The sequence below is a fragment of the Falco punctatus genome (genome assembly GCF_963210335.1).
Source record: "Falco punctatus genome assembly, chromosome: 2".
NCBI lineage: Eukaryota > Metazoa > Chordata > Aves > Falconiformes > Falconidae > Falco > Falco punctatus.
This window is the reverse complement of record NC_137581.1, coordinates 73973899-73980963: the sequence shown is the minus strand read 5'-3', so window position 1 is coordinate 73980963 and position 7065 is coordinate 73973899.

The window sequence follows — 7065 nt, the reverse complement described above, 5'->3', positions numbered from 1 at the left end:
CCTTAAGCTTCTTACCTGTGAGGCAGGATCCTTAGCAGTTAGTCTGTTAGCGGAAGAACTATTTTTAAGTCTGCTTTCCCTGAACCAAAATTGGGTGGGTTTTTTTTGGGGTTTGGTTTGTTGGTTTTTAGTTTTGCTAGTGTAGGTACTCAGATTCACCAACAGCAAATCACTTCACAGACATTGCAAATTTTAGATGCCTTTGATTTTCAGTCCACACTGCTCAGTCTTGCCCACCCTTACTTGGTGATTTCTGCCAGAAAAGCATGTTAATAATATATTTTCCATTTAAAAACCTTGAGGTTATGGATAAAAAGTCTATATAGGTGAGTCATACTGAAGACAAAGCATACGTGAGGCAGCAGCTCAGCTGCAGAATTTGGTGTCTGGAACGACCTACCTAGCACTGACTCAGTTCTTGCCAGCTTTTTTGGTACCTTGGGAACAGGACTGGCATGTCTCAAATCTTCCACTCACTAAAGGATTTGATTTGCTTACTTTACGTAGCCTAAAAAGAGCACAGTGATTACATATGTCAGTGTGGTTTTAAATTGCCTATTCATCAAATATGCTCTACTTGTGTACCTCCAGCCACCACAGTGACTGCTACCAGCTTGCGTAACTTCTCCACGGCTCCATCCTCCTGTGCCACACGTACTTATGATACAAAATGTGTGTCAGTATGCCTGATTAATTTTGATGAAGGGATTTGCACCTTGTTGTGATGGCATGTTTGGTAAGGTTCTGGATGACCTGATGGTGATCTTACAGTGTCATCTGACCAGTACCTTCAAGCTACCCAAACAGTGGCTGAAGTAGTTTTAACTGATCCATTTTAAACTCTAGTCTGGATTAATTCATCAAGGCTCTGTGTGCACCAGCTGATGCAGCCACTCTTCCCCTTTTCTCGGGGTCTGGCTGCTTGTGTTCCCTTGCTGGGTGATGTGGATGGTGCTGGCTGGGCAGGTTGGTCCTGCTGGCCCCACGACTGCCCTCAGGTCCTGGGGACCAGCTTCCTTCAGGACATACGAAAACTTTTGTGTTTCCCTTCAAAAAGCCCCACCTTCTTCTGGGAGCAGGCATCTCAACAGCTTGTGAACTGCCACAGTCTACAGCCTGGTGTTTATGATAAGTCAGCAATGATTTCGGTTTTGTTTAATATGCTGTTCTGTGGTTTATTCCAGTTCGGTAGTGGCAATATGAGTGGCTGAGACTCCCCCTGGAGCAGTCAGGAGTGGGCAGAGACCTCTCCAGTTGTCCAAAACAGCCCCTTCCAGCACCAGACCTCTTGGTCCTCAGGTGTTGTGTGGTCTGCTGGGATCTGTTGCAGGTGGTGTTCCACACCATTGATGTCAATATCATTAGGCAATCCATGAATAGTTTGTCATAAATGAAGGACAGAAAATTCACTCTACGCGGTCTGAAAAATCTGTCTCAGTTTAGCATAAACATTTGCAGCATTAGGAGGAGGTCTTAGAAAAAACACCGGGCTGACAAAAGCTTCAGAAATGTTACCAACCTTTCATAAAAAGCAGTAGATTGGAACGATTGTGTTCACATCCTTCAAGAAGCTGTCAAATGTTGAATGAAGCTGTTTTGTAACAGACTAACAAGGGCTGCTGTAATGCTCAAGAGTTCTGGGAAATGCATAATACTATTTTTCAAAACACTGTTTTTGAAAAAGCTATTTTAAAAATGTTATATTTTTTACCTTTTCCTCTTCTGGGAAATGCAAGTTCAAGTGAATAGTGGAGGATTTCAGGGTTCCTTTCAGACTATTCCTTCAGCCTGTCTGGGTTCCTATGGATGTCATCTCTTCACCCCAATTTGGTGTTGCCTGCAAACATGATGACAATGCACTCTTATCACTTCCTCCAGGTCATCGATAAAGAAGTTAAACCTGATAGGTCCCAGGATAGACCCCTGTGGTAGCCCACTTTTCACAGGCATTTACCCTTGGTAAAGTTATACCAACTGTTCCCAGTGACCTTCTTCTCCTTAATGTGCCCAGAAATGTGGTCCAAGAGGACTCATGCCATGAGTTTTGCACGTTGATAGTCCTGCATTTCTCTGGGTGGAACTTCTGGTGTGTTTTTCATGAGTGTAACACTTTTCCTGAAAAAGTTGAGTACATGATCCCTTTCCAGGAGAAAACAGGAAACAAATGAGTTTGTTTAGCTTCTATTTAACAAGACCATAATGCCGTCTCTGGAGTGTCTCGATAATATCTTTGATACACTTTCCTATTTCCTTCCTTACAGAGATCCAATGGTTGGTTCATAGCTCATGGCAAGGTTTTGGTGGATTAAAGCCAAACTGCTTTGCTCTGGCAATTTTGCCCAAGAGGAAAGATATTGTGAAAGGTTGTATAAAATAGTGTAATCTCGTATAACTCCATCAGATAGTGAGCATTTCAACTCTGGCCACTTCTTCATACTGAGAGAAATACAAAGACAGTTTACATGTGTGTCCAGCATGAACTCAGCCTCATTAAGAAGTTGGCCTTGTTCTGATCTGCTGTAAAAACCTTCTCAGGTAAGTCTTTGACCAAAAGACAATCATTAACTTTCCAAAGGCAGTAGGTATGCCAAGAGCAGCTTGCATGCAGCTACAGTAGAAGCTGGACAGTGTGGGGGATGGCTCCTGGCTGCACTGGTCACTGGAAGACCTCCCAGTGCTGGAACATGTCCAGGAACGACTATTCCCAGCATTGGTTTGGCCAGGATTTGCAAGCAATGTCCTGAACAACTCCTGGATATAGTCCAGGGGTTAGCCCAACTCAGGGCTAGTTTCTAAAGTCAGTTTGCATGTGTCCACCTTGTTTAGAGGTTTCATAAAGTGCATCTGGACTTTTACATGGCAATTTGCTTCAGTGCAAGAAAATAGTTCTGGGAGTATTTAGTCTAATAATCAGATGTCTAATACCATTATAAAACTAGTCTAACAATCAAATAGCTATGTTCAAATGTCTGAGCCTTTTGAGTTCTCAAGCAAAAAGCCTTTTTACATCAATGCATAAACCTGATACGAGAGTGATTCCTCACCCAATTATGAAAAACAATGTCAGACCCCCCAAAATCTGAATCTCAGAGACTAAAACGGGCAGCAAGGTATATGACTTATTAAAATCAATGGGTCTGCTCAGAGGATAAAGTTCTTTCTCTTGGGAATTAAAAGTGCTCAAAGGCTAATTCTGTTAATGGAGGAAATTGCTGAGCTTTTTCTCTTTGAGTTTTAAGAAGTCATGGTAAGCATCCAGCACTACATTATCAGGAAAGAACAAATAGATGCCTCACCAGCCAATCATCCAAACTGGGGAGTCAGTTGATAAGACTCTTTTGGTATCACTCCAGGTCAAGGCTGAGCCTTGTATGGAATTAGACTTCAACCAAAGACAGAAGTTTTGTCTGTGCTCTGCTATTACCTGCTCAAATTCTGACCTCCTTACTGGAATACGCCTCTTTCCCAAAGAGAGGAGCCCAGAAATCAAATTATACCAGTAAAATAGAGTTTGTTGCTGTGCTGGTCAAGGGTACCCGGAGCCACCCCAGGAGGTGAGGGTATTTGCCTTTAGTCTTCTGTGCTGACCTCATAGTCTCTACTGACTACTGAGCTCTTACAAGGGTTGGTGTTGCCTGCCCATTGCTACACTTCATAGGGGATGCAGAAATTCATTTTTTGCTAAGTGCTGATAAATATTACCTAATTTTCTTCTGTAAAGATCTTTCTGCAAAAATATTACCCAATATTCCTTGCTTCTGCAAATGCAGTGATATGAACCCCGAGCATCGCATGTGGAGCCACTGTTGCAGTATATGATCAGGGCAGGACTATGCCTGCTCCAGTATCTCCCCACACAGTTAAATCAAATGTTGAAATGTATTCTTTGGGCCTCATTCATAATACAAACAGAACAAATAGTAGGGGTTTTAGCCTCTGTAAAAAGAAAAATCTCCCTGATTCTGGCTTAGCAAAGTAAAAACATGAGGGAGGCTGTACAAAATAAGAAGGCATTTCTCAAGATGTTGTTGGAGCCCTATCCAAAGAAGGAAAACAGAAAAGCATGTGAATTCTGACAGGATAAATACAAAAGCACAGTAAGTAAGTTAAAAAAGTTTTTTGTGGAACAACCTGCAAAAGGAATAACCAAAATCTAATAATACATCATTTCCCAAAAAAGGGAGGTTTTAAGAAACCACTGAGAAAATACATGATTGAGGTACAGTAAAAGATTTGTTAAAGAATGTAAGGGGACAACAGAAAGTATCAGTAAGCATTTGGTACTACAGGTGACCTCAAGAATGTTGTCATACTGGGACTTTACTTCAAGAGGAGTACTGTGGAGAATTGGTTAGCTGAACAAGGGCACTTTAACATCGGAATGTTGAGTCATCAAGATCTTAAGAAGTATCGAAGACAGCTTACGTGAAGACTAATGGTTCACAAAGACACTCTATTCTTGTTATCTTTGGTGAAAGTAAGAACAAGGATCTTATGGTTAAAGAAATGAGAACTATGCCCAGAAACAAAGAGTGCTGACGAAGGTTGACCTTTTAGGTGGCCAGCCAATGAGGAGCTTAACTTTTGCAATATGTATGACCTAATTATAACTGCTATAAAATATGTAACCGTAGCTTAATAAATGAAGTATGCTGATCTCTCATATTGAGCGACTGCTTCTTCCCTCCGTTCCGGCAAATGGCAACAGAGTACGAGGGAAGATCACACTCAAAATGAAGTGCCAGTCAAAGAGGTTAAAGAAAAAAATCTGCATTGCATTGTTAGACCAGGAGAAAAGTCTAAGTTGCCCTGAGATAAGAGGAGGATCCTCCCATGGATATATAGTTACAAGCAGTTTGAGATAACAGAAACGAAAGATGACTATGAGGAAGTTCAATAACCTGATAAAAGAAAATGACTGAATGACAAATTGGCAGATGAAATATCAATTTCATGTACAATGTACAAAAATGTAAATTTGCACACATGATGAAGGAAAATCTTAACATGCTGAAGCCCTGGATTGTGTGGCTGGACATCTTATTCTGATATGGTATGACCTTTATGCCACTGTATATTGCTGTTGGTATATAATACATTTCCGAATATTTTTCTGTCTGATCTAAAAATGCTTGACTTGGGAGGTTCCATCTTCTGAGCATTACAGAACTCCACCTGTCCTCTGGAACAAAGAAGACACCACCAGCAGGACAGAATCTCTTCTGAAACCATTTATGCTGATAAATCACATCAACAGTTCAGTGTAGGGAACCAGCAAAGCAAGAATGTAAAGAAACCCAGCAATCTAGCATTGGAACGAGTAACCACTTTTGAGTTATTAGAAGAACTGGCCCAGTGTTATTATGAAGAGAGGAGAATATTAAGGGCTGAAATGACAACAGTTTTCTAAGGTTTACTTAGAGAGATTGGCTGCCATGGTCAGCTAAATCTAACATTCAGCAGCAAAACCTCCCAAGCCTGACCCATTTAGATACTACCGCTCTAAGCAGAGAAAACAGGCAATAGGGCTTTTACAGTACCCTCCCCAACAACGCTAATGCCAGGCCTCTCCTGCAGAACACAATCTCAAATTTGAAATATGTCACAGTAAACCTTCGGTCTCCCGTACTTCTAGGAAAATGGCCTAACAGAGCCTCCATCAAGAACAATATCCCAGAAGAGAGGCCTATTCACATCTCTTTAGAAATTGTTCCCTTATGTTCATCACTTATCTGAAAAGGCTGTTGCTAGTCCTTTCAAAAGTGCTCCATCCATACAAATGATTTTATGGCAAAGTAAGGCCATGTCAGACACCCATGACAAACTGAAATAGAAATATTTTAATGAAAACTTTGGATGGAGCTTTATAAGTTTTCTAGGAGAGAACCTGTAAGAACAGAGTTTGGGTATATACTTCCCATAGAAAATGAAACAGGAGGAAAAAGTTGGTCCAAATCTAATGTACTCGTCCTCCAAGATGAACCGTTGCTATGTGCTCACGGGCCTGATCTTTCTCAAACAGAAATGTAAGTCTGTGTTTGTCTCAAAGTCTCAGCATTAAGGTAGCACTTTCCAGAGAACCCATGTAATTGTTTGTGCAGATATGATATTTATTTGTAAGTCTGAGAACCCTCAGTTCAGAAGAATCTAGGCCTCCTCAGACTGCTTTCTCCAGATGTCTCGTACTGGGAACTGTAAAAGCTATTGGAAATATCCGGAACCTAAAAAGGACAAAAGTTCTCACCAGACCAGTCCCTTTGCCTTCTGATAATGATCTGCATAATTCTTGGTCTACAGTATCGTTGGTTCAGAAGGTGAGAAACATGTTCCTATATCTATATAAAATGAGCATATTATCAAAATGGGTTATATTCCTCTACAATAAGAATACCTAAGCACCCTCTTTTGCTACTACACCTCAGTTCTTTTTCCTTTGTACAAGAATCATAATTTATGATGCTTTCTGACCTTTTTTACCTCTCTTAAGGTCATTGAGTCCAACCTTCCACTTAAAGCAGAGCTAGCTTCTGTGTCAGATCCAGTTGCTTGTCCAACTGTGTTTTGAATATATCCAAGGATGGATATATTCAAGGATTCAAGGATTTGAATATATCAAGGATGGATACAGCCTCTCTGGACACCCATTCAACCACTCTTACCTGTAAATCATTCTTTTTCCTTATATCAAATTGGCATTTCTCTTGCTGCAACTTGTGACTGTTCTTTCTCATCCTCACACTGTTAAACTTCCAGATGAGTTTGTTCTGTCTTCTCTACATACATTGGAAGACAGCAATAGATCCCCTTAGCTTTCATTCTCCAGGCTGAAAAATTCCAGTTCCTTCAGACCCCCATAATCATCTTGCTGCCCTGCTTCTGAACTTACCCAGTTTGTCAATGTCTTTCTTGGACTAGGAGGCAGAAATCTGGACATGGGACTGCACGTGCAGACTCATGAGTGCTGAGGAGAGGGAATAATCACTGCCCTTGACCTGCTGGTCCACTCCTTCCAGTATAGCCTAGTATGTGGATAGTTTCTATAAGGAAGCATGTCTGATTTGTGTT